We start from the raw sequence: 17,095 nt of genomic DNA, 5'->3' as shown, positions 1-17,095 counted from the left end.
CATTTGGGGAAATGCCTTTGGAAGAGAGGGGCTTGCATCTCAAGCAACGTGCTTCCCCCGGAGCCGCCAGTGAGGTAGGTGCAGCTGTCTCCCTTTGGCTCCCTGCTCCCCTTTCCATCCTTGTGGCCCCTTGCACTTGGCAGAGGGGTGTGGGAAGGGAGAAGGCTGTGAAGAGCAGCTTTGTCATCTGCCTGGGCCTCCAGAGAAGAAGACAAGCCAAGCACCAGCGGCAGGGTGCGTTCCCTCCTCTAAGCACAGGACAGAGCTGGTATCTCTGTCCAGCCGAGAGCCCCAAATGCCTCTCAGAGAGCTGTGAATTCAAAGGCCTTTATGCCAACATTCATGCCATCTCCCCTCTCTGGTGTGTTTTAACTCTTGGCAAGACGTGTTTGCCTCTTGCTTGCTGGAAGCGGCTCTGCTCCAGGGCCGGCACCGAGCTGGGCTGTGCCAGCCGGGCACCGTGGAGAGCCCTTCCCTTGGCACTTGGCGGGTCTTGGTGTGTCCAGGGCTGTGTTAGACGCTCGGGGCAAGGAATTGCCTCCAACCGGGGGCACCTTGGGTGGGGAGGGGGTGGCCCCGGGGCACGTGGCAGCATGTCCCTTTGTGACTCGGTGCAGAATGTTCACCGTGTCACCGAAAGGGACAGAGTGTCAGAGCAGCCCTTTGTGACACACGCTGACCTAGGTGCTGGCAGTGACACGGCCACGCCAGAGTGCTCGGTGCACGCGACGGGGCAGGACGTGACAGAGCGGTGCTGTGAGGCATCCCCACACAGCCGGCTCGTCCGTTGTTGACCCGGAGCTTTTCCGAGGCATTCCTCCTGTGCCTGGCCTCACGGCCTGGCCTCAGGATTCGGTGTCTCGGAGTTTTTCCGAGGCATCTCCCATCGCTGCGGCCGGCGCCCTCGTTGCCAGGCCGTGGGAGCTGGTGACCCCCATTGTTCGCCAGGAGTCTCCTGTCATTGTGGCAGGAGCCCTGGAGAACAGAATAGAGGACTTGCTGTCCTGTAGCCTTCTTGAGGCCCCTCTGCTGCAGGTGCCTGCAAGGCACAACTGCAACACTCGCTGAATCGGACCTTTGACGGGGCATCTGTCTCCAAGGTGCCCTCGAGGTCAGACAGCGAGATGGCAGGCAGACTGCTCAGCCTGTTCAAGGGGCTTCGGGGCAAGAAAAGCAAAGGCCCTGCAGCTGCCCCAGCGCAGCAGCCTGCAGAGCCCGAGCAGTTGGAGCCGCTGCAGGATGGTGAGTGGAGGAGCTGGATGCAACGCCGGTACCTGCAGCCAGCCTGGCCCCATCCCATCCCATCCCATCCCATCCCATCCCATCCCATCCCATCCCATCCCATCCCATCCCATCCCATCCCATCCCATCCCATCCCATCCCATCCCATCCCTGTGGATGTGCCCACGGACCGGATGGGACAGGGGCCGGGCCTGCCCCCCCGATGGCCTGCTCCGTCCACTGGGAACCCAGGGCGCTGTCCCTGCCGGGGGCATGCAGGGCTGGGCTGGCTTCTCCGGCCTCTCCTGCGGCCCCTCAGCTCTGGCTGCGCTCGCTCATTGGCAGATGCATCCAAGGACGGGACTCAAGAGCAGGAGCTCACCCGTGGCCGCTTCCGCAGAGTAGCCCAGGTACCTGCGGCTGTCCCCACCGTGGCCGGGCCTGTTGGCACTGCTGGGCCGAGCCCCACGCTTGGAGCAGACCACGGAACGTGCCTCTCTTCCCGCCCTTCCTTCTGCTGCAGGCACTGCGGAGGTTCCTGCGCCTTCGGCGCAGAAAGACCAGCGGCCGCACCACCGAGGGCACGGCCGAGCCTGACTCCAGGCCCAGCGAGCTGCAGGCAGAGGATGCTTCCAGCACAGCGTCCTCGGACTTCATGGACACCTCTGAGGAGGAAACGTCCGAGGACAGGGCAGAGGCTGACATGGCCCTGACGGAGGGCATGGCCGCCACTAACACCTGTCTCGAGGCCATCCCTGAGACTGAGGCCATGCCCATGCTGAGAGTGAGTCCTGGGCCCAGTCTGGAGTTTTTCCTGACGGGTGTTTCTTCTCCGCAGCAGGGAAGCAGCCTGGGGCCGGGACTGAAGGCCTCCCAGGATGACGTGGCCCCTCAAGCCATGTCCACTGGGCCCCCTCTGGCCCATCCCAGTGAGCTGGGAAATCAACAGCTTCTTGGGTGAAGCAGAGAAAGTGGCTCCCTTGGGCAGCACTCCAAGTCTTCCCCATATCCCTTCTTCCAGGTGCAAGCTGTGGTGAGGAACATCCTGCAGAGACTCACGTCCTGTAGCACCGTGGACGCCGAGCTGCAGATGATCATTCTCAGCCTGACTGAAGAGCACCCTGCCCAGGTGGTGATGAGCCTCCTGCGCTGCGCCCCACTGTGTGACAGGTACGGGGCACAACTGCCTGGAGAGCTCGGTGCTCATGGGCCTGTAGGGCCCCTGGCCCTGCACAGCCTTTCCAGAGGGGTCTGCCAGACAGGCGGAGAACCCTGGGACCCTTGGGCCCATCTGTTTCCTAAGCCTGCTGCCATGCTACCTCCCGGCCCCACGCAGCTGCACGGGGCACGGTACTGATGCCCAGCTCTGCTCCCACAGAGCTGCTGAGCTGATGTGGAGGGCCATCGGCACCTCAGAAGTGGCTGTGGAGGAGGTGCTTCCAGCACTGCTCTCTGCCCTAGAGGAGCTGCCACCGTACGGCGGGTTCGTCTGCAGCGGGGACAACGAGGCCGTCTTTGCCCTGGCTGTGAGTTTCTGGAGCTGGCCTATGCTGGCTCTCCAAGTGGCCTTCTCAGAAGCTCTCCATGCTCTCCCCAGCCTGCAGCTCCCTGCCTGGGCTGAAAGCTGGCCTAGGAGCAGCAGGCTGGCTGCTCCCCCTGCATCTCCCTTCAGGCCCTGCTGCATGGACACCTCGGCACTGAGCGCTGCCTCGGGGTGCTTTGTCTCTTGCAGGCAACTCTGGTGCTGCGGAGGATTGCAAGCATGCCCGAGTGGCGCTATGCAATCCTCATTCATTCTCCACACCTCTTTGTGGCTCTGCTCTTGCAAGTTTTCATCACCACAGAGCAGAGGCCAGAGGAGGTGGAGAGCCTGAGCTTCTGGAGAGCGTGCCAGGAGGAAGACGGCCTTTGCAGAGCGCCCAACAGGTGCCAGTCGCCCTGTCCTTCCCATGTCCTTGTGGCCAGGGCCAGTGCTCCTAGAGTGACCGCGCCTTTGCTCGGCACACAGGTTTGCAGTGCAGACCATTGAGGCTCTGCTCTCCCAGCGGGGCTTTGGCAAGAAGCTGGTGGCTCTGGAGCACAAGCAGCTCTGGGACAGCCTGCTCTGTGCCAACAGCCCACACTGTGCAGCGGGTCTGCTGGCCAGGTGAGATGCCCTACTCCCCACCAGAGGGCCTTGTCACCGAGGGAGGGTGCAAAAGGCTGGGAGAGGAGGATGGCCAGCAGCAGCCGCCTCCCAAGGGGCCCGTGTCCCCTTGCAGAGTGCTGGGGAAAGAGCGGACCACTGTGAGTCGCTCCAGGGAGAGGTTTGCCTGCCTGGCTCAGGGCCTTTGGCGCCTTTTTCCCCTGCCAGGGAGATGCGCTGTGCCTTGACCCCCTTGTGTCCCCACATGGCCTCGCACCTGCTCAGCCTGCTCATCGGGAAGCAGCCACGCTGTGATCTGCCTGCCCTGGCCATCTTTGTGGAGGTGAGCCTGATGGCCAGCGCTGCCTGGCTCAGCTGCCTCCCAGCTCTCTGGTCTCTCTTAGCTGCAGCCGCCTGGGACGCTGCCCGCGCCCGCTGCTGCTGCCTGGGCCCAGCCCTCTGCGGCTCCGGGCTCCTGCCGGCCGGCTCGCCTGCCACTGCCCTCCTGTGCCTTTCAGCTCCTGGAGTGTCTGGACTTGCGTATCCACGGTCCCAGTGCCCTGTTGGTGGTATCCCGGCACCTGCCGAGCGAGTGCAGGGACAGGCTGCGCCTTGCGCTCAGAGGCCTGGTGGTGCTCAGCAAGGAGCCCTCGCTGGTGAGGAGGGGGCTGTGGCCGAAGCCCCGCTGGCAGCGTGGGGCTGGGGAGCGCAGTCCTTTGGGCTTGGCTGGCCTTTGGCAGCAGAGGCAGCTGCTCCCAGCTCTCCCGAGTCCCGCTTCAGCCGCCCGAGTGCCCCAAGCAGCCCTTGGTGCCGCGGCCAGTCACGGCTTCACAGCACAGCCTCGTCTTGCACACAGGGCGGAGGAATACGCGGCCTGTATCCGCAGCTGGTGGAGCAGCTGGCCGATGCAGATGCAGAGGTGGTCAAGATGACCCTCTCTGTGCTGACGCATACGCTCCAGGACACAGACCTCCAAATAGCCAGCATCACCGCCCTGAAGCTGGCTGAGTCCCTCCTGCCCCACTTTGAGGACGTAAGGCTCTGTGCCCCCAGCCAAGGGCACTGGACGCTGCCTGGAAACTTTGCGCCCTTTTGGGCAGTTTTGGGCCTTTGCCCCCATGGGCCTGGAGAAGTTGGTGCTTAGGACTTTTCCTTTTCTCCAGGACAACAGCCACGTGCAGCAGCTCTCCATTCAGCTCTTCAGCAAGGTGATGGAGCTGATAGTGGAAGAGAGGGAAAATCCTCTGACCACCATTGTGAGCCAGAGCCTGCTCCCTCTATTCTTGCGCTGGCACGATGAGAACCTGCAGGTGGCCAAGGTGAGGTTTGGTGTGATGCTGCCGCATCCCTGGCAGGGGGCTCGGCCGCCTCCTGCCCTGGTGCCTGGCGGGCTCCAGCCTCCCCTGGCCTTGGCACAGGGAGCCAGGTGCCGTGCCCTGGGCCCTGCTGCCACCTGCGGCTCTCTGCTGCTCTCCAGGCCTGTGGCGAAGCCCTGCTTCCTGAGGAGGAGGGATCTCGAGGAGCTGCTGGCGAAGAAGCGGCAGATGAAGTTCGCCGAGCACCTGGTAAGGACAGCCCAGGAGCCCCAGCTGCGGGCTGGAGAAGCCCCCTTCCCCAGCTGCTCAGTATGGGGGGCTGGCAGCTGTGTCCCCACCCAGCACCGCTCCCGGGCCCGCCAGCCTGCGCCTCACACGCTGCTCCCTGGCCCGGGCCGTGCGGGCTGGCTCGACCGGTGCTGGGTGCAGGGAGCGCCCGGCCGAGCGGCAGAGCCCACGCCGAGCCTTCCCTCCTGGCGCTCCCCGCAGCTTCTGCAGGACGAGAGCCGAGTGGCCGAGCACCTGGGCTGGGCCCTGCCGCACCTGCAGAGCCCACAGAGGCCCCTACGAGAGGCGGCCGTCAGGTTCATCGGTGAGCCACCAGCCCGGCGCCCCTCCCTGCCTCCCGGCCCGGCTGCAGCCCCTGCAGCGGGAGCCGCGCCCGGACCGCTGGAGCTCCGCCTGCCCTCGGCGCTGCCGCCGCCCTCTCGCAGCCGTGCCCTCGGGAGGCAGCGTGGGGCAGGGGCCGAAAGGAGCCCTTCCCGGGGAAGAGGGCGTGCGGCCGTAGGGCTGGCAGCGCCCGTGTCGGGCAGCTGTGCCGCCTGGGGCCGCCACGTGCTCTGTGTTTCCAGGGGTGGCCGGAGTGCTCATGCTGGGGCAGAAGGAGGAGCTCCAAGTCCTCAGGGAGGGTGAGTGAGGCAGCCAGGACCGCCGGGGGCAGCTGCAAATCCCGGCCCCAGCGCTGCAATCCGTGCCCGGGCTGCGGAGGCCTCCGCTCCCTGTGAGAACCAGGGGCTGTGGAGGGGACAGAGCCCCGAGAGCTTTCAGGGACACATGGGGGATCCGTGGCCTGCGCCTTCCGGCTGAAGCCCTTGCCTCCCGCTCCCTCCTGGCCATGCCATAGCTGACTGGGTTGGCCCTGGCAGGAGACTTTCCTGCATTCCCTTAATCTGGCCACTGACCGTGGCCTCTGTTCCTCTCTCTTCCAGCTCTTCAAGCCCTGAGGGAAGATGAGAACCCATCCTGCATGAGCATTCTGATCCAGCTGACATTCCAAAGAAGATCTGCAGAACTTTCTTTGTCTCCTTGATCAGATGTACCTCTAAGGGCCTCCAATGGCGATTTCCAGTTCCCATGCAAGATGGGACCCCCTGCAGAGCAGGGGAGCTCCAGGCACAGCTGTGGCTGCTCAGAGCTGAGCCTGTGAGAAGTTTCAGCAGCTCCTGCCATGTCTCTCCCTGATGGCAGCTCCCTCCCTGCAGCCCTCAGGCCCTGCTCATCCCCTTTTTTGCCTCCCCGCTCACCCCTTGGCTTCGCTTTCCCTTAATAAACAGTTTGGTTTTTCACTTTACCCCCGTCTCTGTGGAGCTGAAGCGGCGCAAAAAGCTGAGCCCCAGGACACACAGGGCCCTGCTGCCCTTCTCCTTCCCGCTCTGTTCTGTGCACGGACAGAGAGGAAGAAGGGCAGCTCAGGCTGCAAAGCTATTACGGGTTTGTAATAACGCTGGGGAGTTGTTTGCTGTGGGCGAAGGGAAAGGGGTCCAGGACTTGGTGGGGGTAGGAGGTGGACAACTCAAAGAGTGACTGGGCCAGAGCATCAACCAATGACTCGACGCCCTGGGGAAATGACTGGTCCAAAACGAACCCCGGTAAGGACCAATCAAAGCGCCCGAATTCCACCAATGGGTGCGTGGAACCAAAAACCCACCATTCCTGGGCCAGGAATTTGTTCTAAAAAGGGGAGTTTTCTGTTCCTGGGGTGGGGCTTTTTCTTTGGGAGCTTTTTTTCTTTTAGGGGCTTTTTCTTGGGGTTCTTCTGGTTCCTTTCTGGTTCCCTTTTTGAGCTGTTGTATGAGGATCTGGGCTTATCCCAGATTCTCTGCTCCCACCGAATGGTTTTTAAATAAACGAGAGCCTGTTTCAATCGCTGTCGGAGATCTGGCCTCGTTCGTTTTTTATAACAAAGCTCCCTGTCTCGCTGCTCCAGCTGTAAAGCAGCGTGCTGTTAAAAAAAGGTCCTGCTGAGCACTCTGAAGGGGACAAGGACCCTGGGTTTTAGAAGAGCCTGCCGGAGTATGCTCTGAAGCCAGCCGTGAGGGATTCCATGGCAAGCATCCTCTGAGGGCAAAGGAGCTTGCAATGCCGGAAGTTTCCACAAAGAGCTTCCTGAAAGCACAGCAATGCTCCATCCCTACACAGGGACAGGAAGAGGGCAGAAGCAGAGACCATCGTGGCCTGGCAATCAGCTTTGGGGGTGCCTAAAGCAAATGAAACAGCAGCGGCCTCAGCGGAGTGGCAGAGACTCGGGGGTGCCACCGTCCCAGCGGCCGCAGCGCTGTCAGGCAGTGTCTGCACGGTGGGCGCGGTTCCGGCGGCTCTGCTCTCCCCACAAGCCAGGAATCGGGCAGCCCCTGCCTCAGAGCCAGTCAGCAAGCCAACCAAGAGAGACCAGAGGCAGGGTCCCCTTCCCACCTGTCTGGGGCATGGCTGCAAAAGAGCCGCTGTGTCTTCCTGCGCCTGTGTTTGGGCTGTGCTGAGCCCAGAGCTGGCCAGCTTGTGCTCTTCTGGGCAGGCAGGCAGGCAGAAGTGCTGCGTGCGCAGTGGGGACGGGGCTGATGAGAGCCTCCTGCCAGGAACAGGGCTCTGCTCCCTGGCTGGGAACAGCCTGGTTTTGCTGCCGTGAGCGCAGGCAGGCGTTCAGACACTTGAACATGCAGCGGGCAGCTCTTGTTTCTAGGGGGCCTGGTGGGGGAAAAGTGTGGGATGCGGAGCTTCAGGGACATCACACCAACACCAATATCATCCAGTGAAGCCAAATTTATTATCCCTAAAAAGACTATATTTATAACAATTCCCTACTGTCCACACCTCTCTAGCTAATACATCATTGGCCAGGCCTAGCTGTTCACGCGTCTAAGATCGGATGCTGATTGGATCATCTTACTTTTCACGCGTCTGGCTGTGGTTTTCTGTCCCACCCAAGAACTGTCTTTTTTCCTCACTTTCCCAAGCTCACTGACAAACTTGCTGAGTCCAGTTGACTCTTCTTCTTGGATCTTTTTCAAGGATATACCGACCCCATTTTCTGAATATTTCCATTATTGTTTGTGAACGTGTCCATTGTCCATTATCCCAAGCAGACTGGATTGTGCGTCAGCTGAATATGGCTACTGTTCTTCAAAAAGTCCTCAATCTGCAAAAAATCCTCAACACACTCGGCGTGAGCAGAGAGCGGGAAAACCATGAACCGCCTCACAACAAACCCGGGAAACCCCCACCACAGCGCCAGCACCGCCAGAGCCGCCGCCTTCACCTGTGCCTTCATGATCACCCAGGTGACCATGGGCTGGATCATACCACAGCCAAAGCAGAACGTTTGGGTCACCTTGGCAAAGTCCCTACAGCAAGACAGCCTTTGCATGGCCATGGAAAGCGTGGACGATCCTCTCTCTACGTGTCTGGTGGGAATCCCCCTGTCACAAAATGATTACCCGCACATAGGTAAGAAACCCAACCCTGTGGACACCTGGACGAGTGGAGAAGGATTCTCCCACATGCATCACAGGAGCCCCAGGAGCTAGACCTCCTGGGCTCCACCAAAGCAAGTTACTGTGTTACCTTTGAATAGAAGGCCAGACCAGATTTGCAATTCACAACAGAACCCTAGAGTAACATCCCCAAAGATGTCTCGCCCGATGATAAATGCTACAATGTGGCTGAAAGGTGCAACTAGACTAGCACCACACCGTCCCAGTCCCTAGCGTACCCCAGAGTGCTCCCACGGGGAGTGTTTCTTCTCTGTGGTGCTAGGGTGTGGGCAGGAATCCCCTCCAACATCAAAGGGGGTCCCTGCCGCCTTGGCCAGCTGACTACCCTCACCTCAAATTCCACCATTTTGCATGCTTGGAAGCAGAACAATACATTTGCTTGCCAAAAGAGATCCTTTGAGGAATTTGACCCAAATTTATAATTAGGGAACAAGGAAGAGGGTCATGGTATCCATTTTTCTACCATGGGTTGCTGCTGCCAAGGCCCTCGGTGAGCTTTCTCACCTGGGGTGCTGGCTCAGTAAGCAGGCCAGTGCTACATCTGCCGCATTTTCTGATCTATTGGTGGATGAGGAGACCACCAGACACGCCATGCTGCAAAATCGAGCTGCAATCGATTTCCTGCTGCTCGCCCCCCACCATGGGTGTGAGGACTTGGAAGGACTGTGCTCTTTCAACTTGTCCTCCCTCAGCACATCAATTCAAAGCAACATCAAGGGACTTCAAAATCAGGTGAAGGACATAGAAACTGAGAAAAAGGCGGCCTACTGGCTGGACCAACTTTTTGGACATTGGGATGTTCCCGAATAGATGGCTTCTAACTTGAAAGGCCTCCTGTGGATTGTGATCATCCTTGTGATTGATTTGACAGCTATTGCTTGCTTGAAAAGAGCCCTTCAAAAGACTAAGGGCAAAGCATTTGTAATAAATGGAAAAGGGGGAGATGGGGGAGGGGACCCCAAGGAAAATAGGGCAGGGATGCCTTGGGAGGACACTCCTGTTTAAATGCCACTCAGCCATGGCCCCCTCCCCAGTTCTAGCATGTTCCATGTTCCTCCCTTCCCCACTGGATTGTACTACAAGACCACCCTCTTCCCCCACTCCCATTGGTGTACCCCTCATCACTCCACCTCGGCTCCTCCTCTGGTCCCTCTCCTCATTGGTTCCCTGTATCCTGGCCCCAGCTGCCAGCCCCATGGTTTCAACCCTGGCCCCACAGCTGTTCCGGGCTCCACCACCAGCCTCCCTTTGAGTGCGGTTGTGTCCCTGCCTCTCTCTTCACCTCGACCCTTCCTAGACCCTATGCCCCTCCCTCAATAAACCCGTTTTGATCCTAGGCTGTGTTTGGAGCCCTCCTTTGTCTCCTGGTTGGAGGTGAGAATTTCTCAGTCTGGGACTGAGTGTCAGACGGGCTGGGGAGGTGGCTCTCTTGGATCCCGAGAAGTTGCTCTGCTCGCACCTGCCCTTGATTTCCTCTGTGGGGAGGGAGTCAAACCCTCTGTCAGCAAGCCAACCAAGCGAGACCAGAGGCAGGGTCCACTTCCCACCTGTCTGGGGCACGGCTGCAAAAGAGCCGCTGTGTCTTCCTGCGCCTGTGTTTGGGCTGTGCTGAGCCCAGAGCTGGCCAGCTTGTGCTCTTCTGGGCAGGCAGGCAGGCAGAAGTGCTGCGTGCACAGTGGGGAAGGGGCTGATGAGAGCCTCCTGCCAGGAACAGGGCTCCGCTCCCTGGCTGGGAACAGCCTGGTTTTGCTGCCGTGAGCACAGGCAGGCGATCAGACACTCGAAGAGACAGCGGGCAGCTCTTGTTTCTAGGGGGCCCGGGGCTGCGTGCCACAAGGGACACAAGGAAAAAGACTTGGGAGAAGAAAGATGAGCTCGAGCTGCAGTGCCTGTGCTACAAGGTGCAGAAGTACTTCAGCCTTGCCAGGGTTTCTGAAGTGTGTGTTGGTGTTCCCCGGGAATTGTAGGCATTTGGGGAAATGCCTTTGGAAGAGAGGGGCTTGCATCTCAAGCAACGTGCTTCCCCCGGAGCCGCCAGTGAGGTAGGTGCAGCTGTCTCCCTTTGGCTCCCTGCTCCCCTTTCCATCCTTGTGGCCCCTTGCACTTGGCAGAGGGGTGTGGGAAGGGAGAAGGCTGTGAAGAGCAGCTTTGTCATCTGCCTGGGCCTCCAGAGAAGAAGACAAGCCAAGCACCACCGGCAGGGTGCGTTCCCTCCTCTAAGCACAGGACAGAGCTGGTATCTCTGTCCAGCCGAGAGCCCCAAATGCCTCTCAGAGAGCTGTGAATTCAAAGGCCTTTATGCCAACATTCATGCCATCTCCCCTCTCTGGTGTGTTTTAACTCTTGGCAAGACGTGTTTGCCTCTTGCTTGCTGGAAGCGGCTCTGCTCCAGGGCCGGCACCGAGCTGGGCTATGCCAGCCGGGCACCGTGGAGAGCCCTTCCCTTGGCACTTGGCGGGTCTTGGTGTGTCCAGGGCTGTGTTAGACGCTCGGGGCAAGGAATTGCCTCCAACCGGGGGCACCTTGGGTGGGGAGGGGGTGGCCCCGGGGCACGTGGCAGCATGTCCCTTTGTGACTCGGTGCAGAATGTTCACCGTGTCACCGAAAGGGACAGAGTGTCAGAGCAGCCCTTTGTGACACACGCTGACCTAGGTGCTGGCAGTGACACGGCCACGCCAGAGTGCTCGGTGCACGCGACGGGGCAGGACGTGACAGAGCGGTGCTGTGAGGCATCCCCACACAGCCGGCTCGTCCGTTGTTGACCCGGAGCTTTACCGAGGCATTCCTCCTGTGCCTGGCCTCACGGCCTGGCCTCAGGATTCGGTGTCTCGGAGTTTTTCCGAGGCATCTCCCATCGCTGCGGCCGGCGCCCTCGTTGCCAGGCCGTGGGAGCTGGTGACCCCCATTGTTCGCCAGGAGTCTCCTGTCATTGTGGCAGGAGCCCTGGAGAACAGAATAGAGGACTTGCTGTCCTGTAGCCTTCTTGAGGCCCCTCTGCTGAAGGTGCCTGCAAGGCACAACTGCAACACTCGCTGAATCGGACCTTTGACGGGGCATCTGTCTCCAAGGTGCCCTCGAGGTCAGACAGCGAGATGGCAGGCAGACTGCTCAGCCTGTTCAAGGGGCTTCGGGGCAAGAAAAGCAAAGGCCCTGCAGCTGCCCCAGCGCAGCAGCCTGCAGAGCCCGAGCAGTTGGAGCCGCTGCAGGATGGTGAGTGGAGGAGCTGGATGCAACGCCGGTACCTGCAGCCAGCCTGGCCCCATCCCATCCCATCCCATCCCATCCCATCCCATCCCATCCCATCCCATCCCATCCCATCCCATCCCATCCCATCCCATCCCATCCCATCCCATCCCATCCCATCCCTGTGGACGTGCCCACGGACCGGATGGGGGCCGGGCCTGCCCCCCCGATGGCCTGCTCCGTCCACTGGGAACCCGGGGCGCTGTCCCTGCCGGGGGCATGCAGGGCTGGGCTGGCTTCTCCGGCCTCTCCTGCGGCCCCTCAGCTCTGGCTGCGCTCGCTCATTGGCAGATGCATCCAAGGACGGGACTCAAGAGCAGGAGCTCACCCGTGGCCGCTTCCGCAGAGTAGCCCAGGTACCTGCGGCTGTCCCCACCTGGGCCGGGCCTGTTGGCACTGCTGGGCCGAGCCCCACGCTTGGAGCAGACCACGGAACGTGCCTCTCTTCCCACCCTTCCTTCTGCTGCAGGCACTGCGGAGGTTCCTGCGCCTTCGGCGCAGAAAGACCAGCGGCCGCACCACCGAGGGCACGGCCGAGCCCGACTCCAGGCCCAGCGAGCTGCAGGCAGAGGATGCTTCCAGCACAGCGTCCTCGGACTTCATGGACACCTCTGAGGAGGAAACGTCCGAGGACAGGGCAGAGGCTGACATGGCCCTGACGGAGGGCATGGCCGCCACTAACACCTGTCTCGAGGCCATCCCTGAGACTGAGGCCATGCCCATGCTGAGAGTGAGTCCTGGGCCCAGTCTGGAGTTTTTCCTGACGGGTGTTTCTTCTCCGCAGCAGGGAAGCAGCCTGGGGCCGGGACTGAAGGCCTCCCAGGATGACGTGGCCCCTCAAGCCATGTCCACTGGGCCCCCTCTGGCCCATCCCAGTGAGCTGGGAAATCAACAGCTTCTTGGGTGAAGCAGAGAAAGTGGCTCCCTTGGGCAGCACTCCAAGTCTTCCCCATATCCCTTCTTCCAGGTGCAAGCTGTGGTGAGGAACATCCTGCAGAGACTCACGTCCTGTAGCACCGTGGACGCCGAGCTGCAGATGATCATTCTCAGCCTGACTGAAGAGCACCCTGCCCAGGTGGTGATGAGCCTCCTGCGCTGCGCCCCACTGTGTGACAGGTACGGGGCACAACTGCCTGGAGAGCTCGGTGCTCATGGGCCTGTAGGGCCCCTGGCCCTGCACAGCCTTTCCAGAGGGGTCTGCCAGACAGGCGGAGAACCCTGGGACCCTTGGGCCCATCTGTTTCCTAAGCCTGCTGCCATGCTACCTCCCGGCCCCACGCAGCTGCACGGGGCACGGTACTGATGCCCAGCTCTGCTCCCACAGAGCTGCTGAGCTGATGTGGAGGGCCATCGGCACCTCAGAAGTGGCTGTGGAGGAGGTGCTTCCAGCACTGCTCTCTGCCCTAGAGGAGCTGCCACCGTACGGCGGGTTCGTCTGCAGCGGGGACAACGAGGCCGTCTTTGCCCTGGCTGTGAGTTTCTGGAGCTGGCCTATGCTGGCTCTCCAAGTGGCCTTCTCAGAAGCTCTCCATGCTCTCCCCAGCCTGCAGCTCCCTGCCTGGGCTGAAAGCTGGCCTAGGAGCAGCAGGCTGGCTGCTCCCCCTGCATCTCCCCTCAGGCCCTGCTGCATGGACACCTCGGCACTGAGCGCTGCCTCGGGGTGCTTTGTCTCTTGCAGGCAACTCTGGTGCTGCGGAGGATTGCAAGCATGCCCGAGTGGCGCTATGCAATCCTCATTCATTCTCCACACCTCTTTGTGGCTCTGCTCTTGCAAGTTTTCATCACCACAGAGCAGAGGCCAGAGGAGGTGGAGAGCCTGAGCTTCTGGAGAGCGTGCCAGGAGGAAGACGGCCTTTGCAGAGCGCCCAACAGGTGCCAGTCGCCCTGTCCTTCCCATGTCCTTGTGGCCAGGGCCAGTGCTCCTAGAGTGACCGCGCCTTTGCTCGGCACACAGGTTTGCAGTGCAGACCATTGAGGCTCTGCTCTCCCAGCGGGGCTTTGGCAAGAAGCTGGTGGCTCTGGAGCACAAGCAGCTCTGGGACAGCCTGCTCTGTGCCAACAGCCCACACTGTGCAGCGGGTCTGCTGGCCAGGTGAGATGCCCTACTCCCCACCAGAGGGCCTTGTCACCGAGGGAGGGTGCAAAAGGCTGGGAGAGGAGGATGGCCAGCAGCAGCCGCCTCCCAAGGGGCCCGTGTCCCCTTGCAGAGTGCTGGGGAAAGAGCGGACCACTGTGAGTCGCTCCAGGGAGAGGTTTGCCTGCCTGGCTCAGGGCCTTTGGCGCCTTTTTCCCCTGCCAGGGAGATGCGCTGTGCCTTGACCCGCTTGTGTCCCCACATGGCCTCGCACCTGCTCAGCCTGCTCATCGGGAAGCAGCCACGCTGTGATCTGCCTGCCCTGGCCATCTTTGTGGAGGTGAGCCTGATGGCCAGCGCTGCCTGGCTCAGCTGCCTCCCAGCTCTCTGGTCTCTCTTAGCTGCAGCCGCCTGGGACGCTGCCCGCGCCCGCTGCTGCTGCCTGGGCCCAGCCCTCTGCGGCTCCGGGCTCCTGCCGGCCGGCTCGCCTGCCACTGCCCTCCTGTGCCTTTCAGCTCCTGGAGTGTCTGGACTTGCGTATCCACGGTCCCAGTGCCCTGTTGGTGGTATCCCGGCACCTGCCGAGCGAGTGCAGGGACAGGCTGCGCCTTGCGCTCAGAGGCCTGGTGGTGTTCAGCAAGGAGCCCTCGCTGGTGAGGAGGGGGCTGTGGCCGAAGCCCCGCTGGCAGCGTGGGGCTGGGGAGCGCAGTCCTTTGGGCTTGGCTGGCCTTTGGCAGCAGAGGCAGCTGCTCCCAGCTCTCCCGAGTCCCGCTTCAGCCGCCCGAGTGCCCCAAGCAGCCCTTGGTGCCGCGGCCAGTCACGGCTTCACAGCACAGCCTCGTCTTGCACACAGGGCGGAGGAATACGCGGCCTGTATCCGCAGCTGGTGGAGCAGCTGGCTGATGCAGATGCAGAGGTGGTCGAGATGACCCTCTCTGTGCTGACGCATACGCTCCAGGACACAGACCTCCAAATAGCCAGCATCACCGCCCTGAAGCTGGCTGAGTCCCTCCTGCCCCACTTTGAGGACGTAAGGCTCTGTGCCCCCAGCCAAGGGCACTGGACGCTGCCTGGAAACTTTGCGCCCTTTTGGGCAGTTTTGGGCCTTTGCCCCCATGGGCCTGGAGAAGTTGGTGCTTAGGACTTTTCCTTTTCTCCAGGACAACAGCCACGTGCAGCAGCTCTCCATTCAGCTCTTCAGCAAGGTGATGGAGCTGATAGTGGAAGAGAGGGAAAATCCTCTGACCACCATTGTGAGCCAGAGCCTGCTCCCTCTATTCTTGCGCTGGCACGATGAGAACCTGCAGGTGGCCAAGGTGAGGTTTGGTGTGATGCTGCCGCATCCCTGGCAGGGGGCTCGGCCGCCTCCTGCCCTGGTGCCTGGCGGGCTCCAGCCTCCCCTGGCCTTGGCACAGGGAGCCAGGTGCCGTGCCCTGGGCCCTGCTGCCACCTGCGGCTCTCTGCTGCTCTCCAGGCCTGTGGCGAAGCCCTGCTTCCTGAGGAGGAGGGATCTCGAGGAGCTGCTGGCGAAGAAGCGGCAGATGAAGTTCGCCGAGCACCTGGTAAGGACAGCCCAGGAGCCCCAGCCGCGGGCTGGAGAAGCCCCCTTCCCCAGCTGCTCAGTATGGGGGGCTGGCAGCTGTGTCCCCGGCCAGCGCCGCTCCCGGGCCCGCCAGCCTGCGCCTCACACGCTGCTCCATGGCCCGGGCCGTGCGGGCTGGCTCGGCCGGTGCTGGGTGCAGGGAGCGCCCGGCCGAGCGGCAGAGCCCACGCCGAGCCTTCCCTCCTGGCGCTCCCCGCAGCTTCTGCAGGACGAGAGCCGAGTGGCCGAGCACCTGGTCTGGGCCCTGCCGCACCTGCAGAGCCCACAGAGGCCCCTACGAGAGGCGGCCGTCAGGTTCATCGGTGAGCCACCAGCCCGGCGCCCCTCCCTGCCTCCCGGCCCGGCTGCACTCCCTGCAGCGGGAGCCCCGCCCGGACCGCTGGAGCCCCGCCCGCCCTCGGTGCTGCCGCCGCCCTCTCGCAGCCGTGCCCTCGGGTGGCAGCGTGGGGCAGGGGCCGAAAGGAGCCCTTCCCGGGGAAGAGGGCGTGCGGCCGTAGGGCTGGCAGCGCCCGTGTCGGGCAGCTGTGCCGCCTGGGGCCGCCACGTGCTCTGTGTTTCCAGGGGTGGCCGGAGTGCTCATGCTGGGGCAGAAGGAGGAGCTCCAAGTCCTCAGGGAGGGTGAGTGAGGCAGCCAGGACCGCCGGGGGCAGCTGCAAATCCCGGCCCCAGCGCTGCAATCCGTGCCCGGGCTGCGGAGGCCTCCGCTCTCTGTGAGAACCAGGGGCTGTGGAGGGGACAGAGCCCCGAGAGCTTTCAGGGACGCATGGGGGATCCGTGGCCTGCGCCTTTCGGCTGAAGCCCTTGCCTCCCGCTCCCTCCTGGCCATGCCATAGCCGGCTGGGTTGGCCCTGGCAGGAGACTTTCCTGCATTCCCTTAATCTGGCCACTGACCGTGGCCTCTGTTCCTCTCTCTTCCAGCTCTTCAAGCCCTGAGGGAAGATGAGAACCCATCCTGCATGAGCATTCTGATCCAGCTGACATTCCAAAGAAGATCTGCAGAACTTTCTTTGTCTCCTTGATCAGATGTACCTCTAAGGGCCTCCAATGGCGATTTCCAGTTCCCATGCAAGATGGGACCCCCTGCAGAGCAGGGGAGCTCCAGGCACAGCTGTGGCTGCTCAGAGCTGAGCCTGTGAGAAGTTTCAGCAGCTCCTGCCATGTCTCTCACTGATGGCAGCTCCCTCCCTGCAGCCCTCAGGCCCTGCTCATCCCCTTTTTTGCCTCCCCGCTCACCCCTTGGCTTCGCTTTCCCTTAATAAACAGTTTGGTTTTTCACTTTACCCCCGTCTCTGTGGAGCTGAAGCGGCGCAAAAACCTGAGCCCCAGGACACACAGGGCCCTGCTGCCCTTCTCCTTCCCGCTCTGTTCTGTGCACGGACAGAGAGGAAGAAGGGCAGCTCAGGCTGCAAAGCTATTACGGGTTTGTAATAATGCTGGGGAGTTGTTTGTTGTGGGCAAAGGGAAAGGGGTCCGGGACTTGGTGGGGGTAGGAGGTGAACAACTCAAAGAGTGATTGGGCCAGAGCATCAACCAATCACTCAACGCCCTGGGGAAATGATTGGTCCAAAATGAACCCCGGTAAGGACCAATCAAAGTGCCCGAATTCCACCAATGGGTGCGTGGATCCAAAAACCCACCAATCCTGGGCCAGGAATTTGTTCTAAAAAGGGGAGTTTTCTGTTCCTGGGGTGGGGCTTTTTCTTTTGGGAGCTTTTTTTCTTTTAGGGCTTTTTCTTGGGGTTCTTC

The sequence above is a fragment of the Haemorhous mexicanus genome, chromosome 4 (genome assembly GCF_027477595.1).
Source record: "Haemorhous mexicanus isolate bHaeMex1 chromosome 4, bHaeMex1.pri, whole genome shotgun sequence".
Lineage (NCBI taxonomy): Eukaryota > Metazoa > Chordata > Aves > Passeriformes > Fringillidae > Haemorhous > Haemorhous mexicanus.
The sequence above is the reverse complement of the archived record's forward strand: the minus strand, read 5'-3'. Positions refer to the sequence as shown.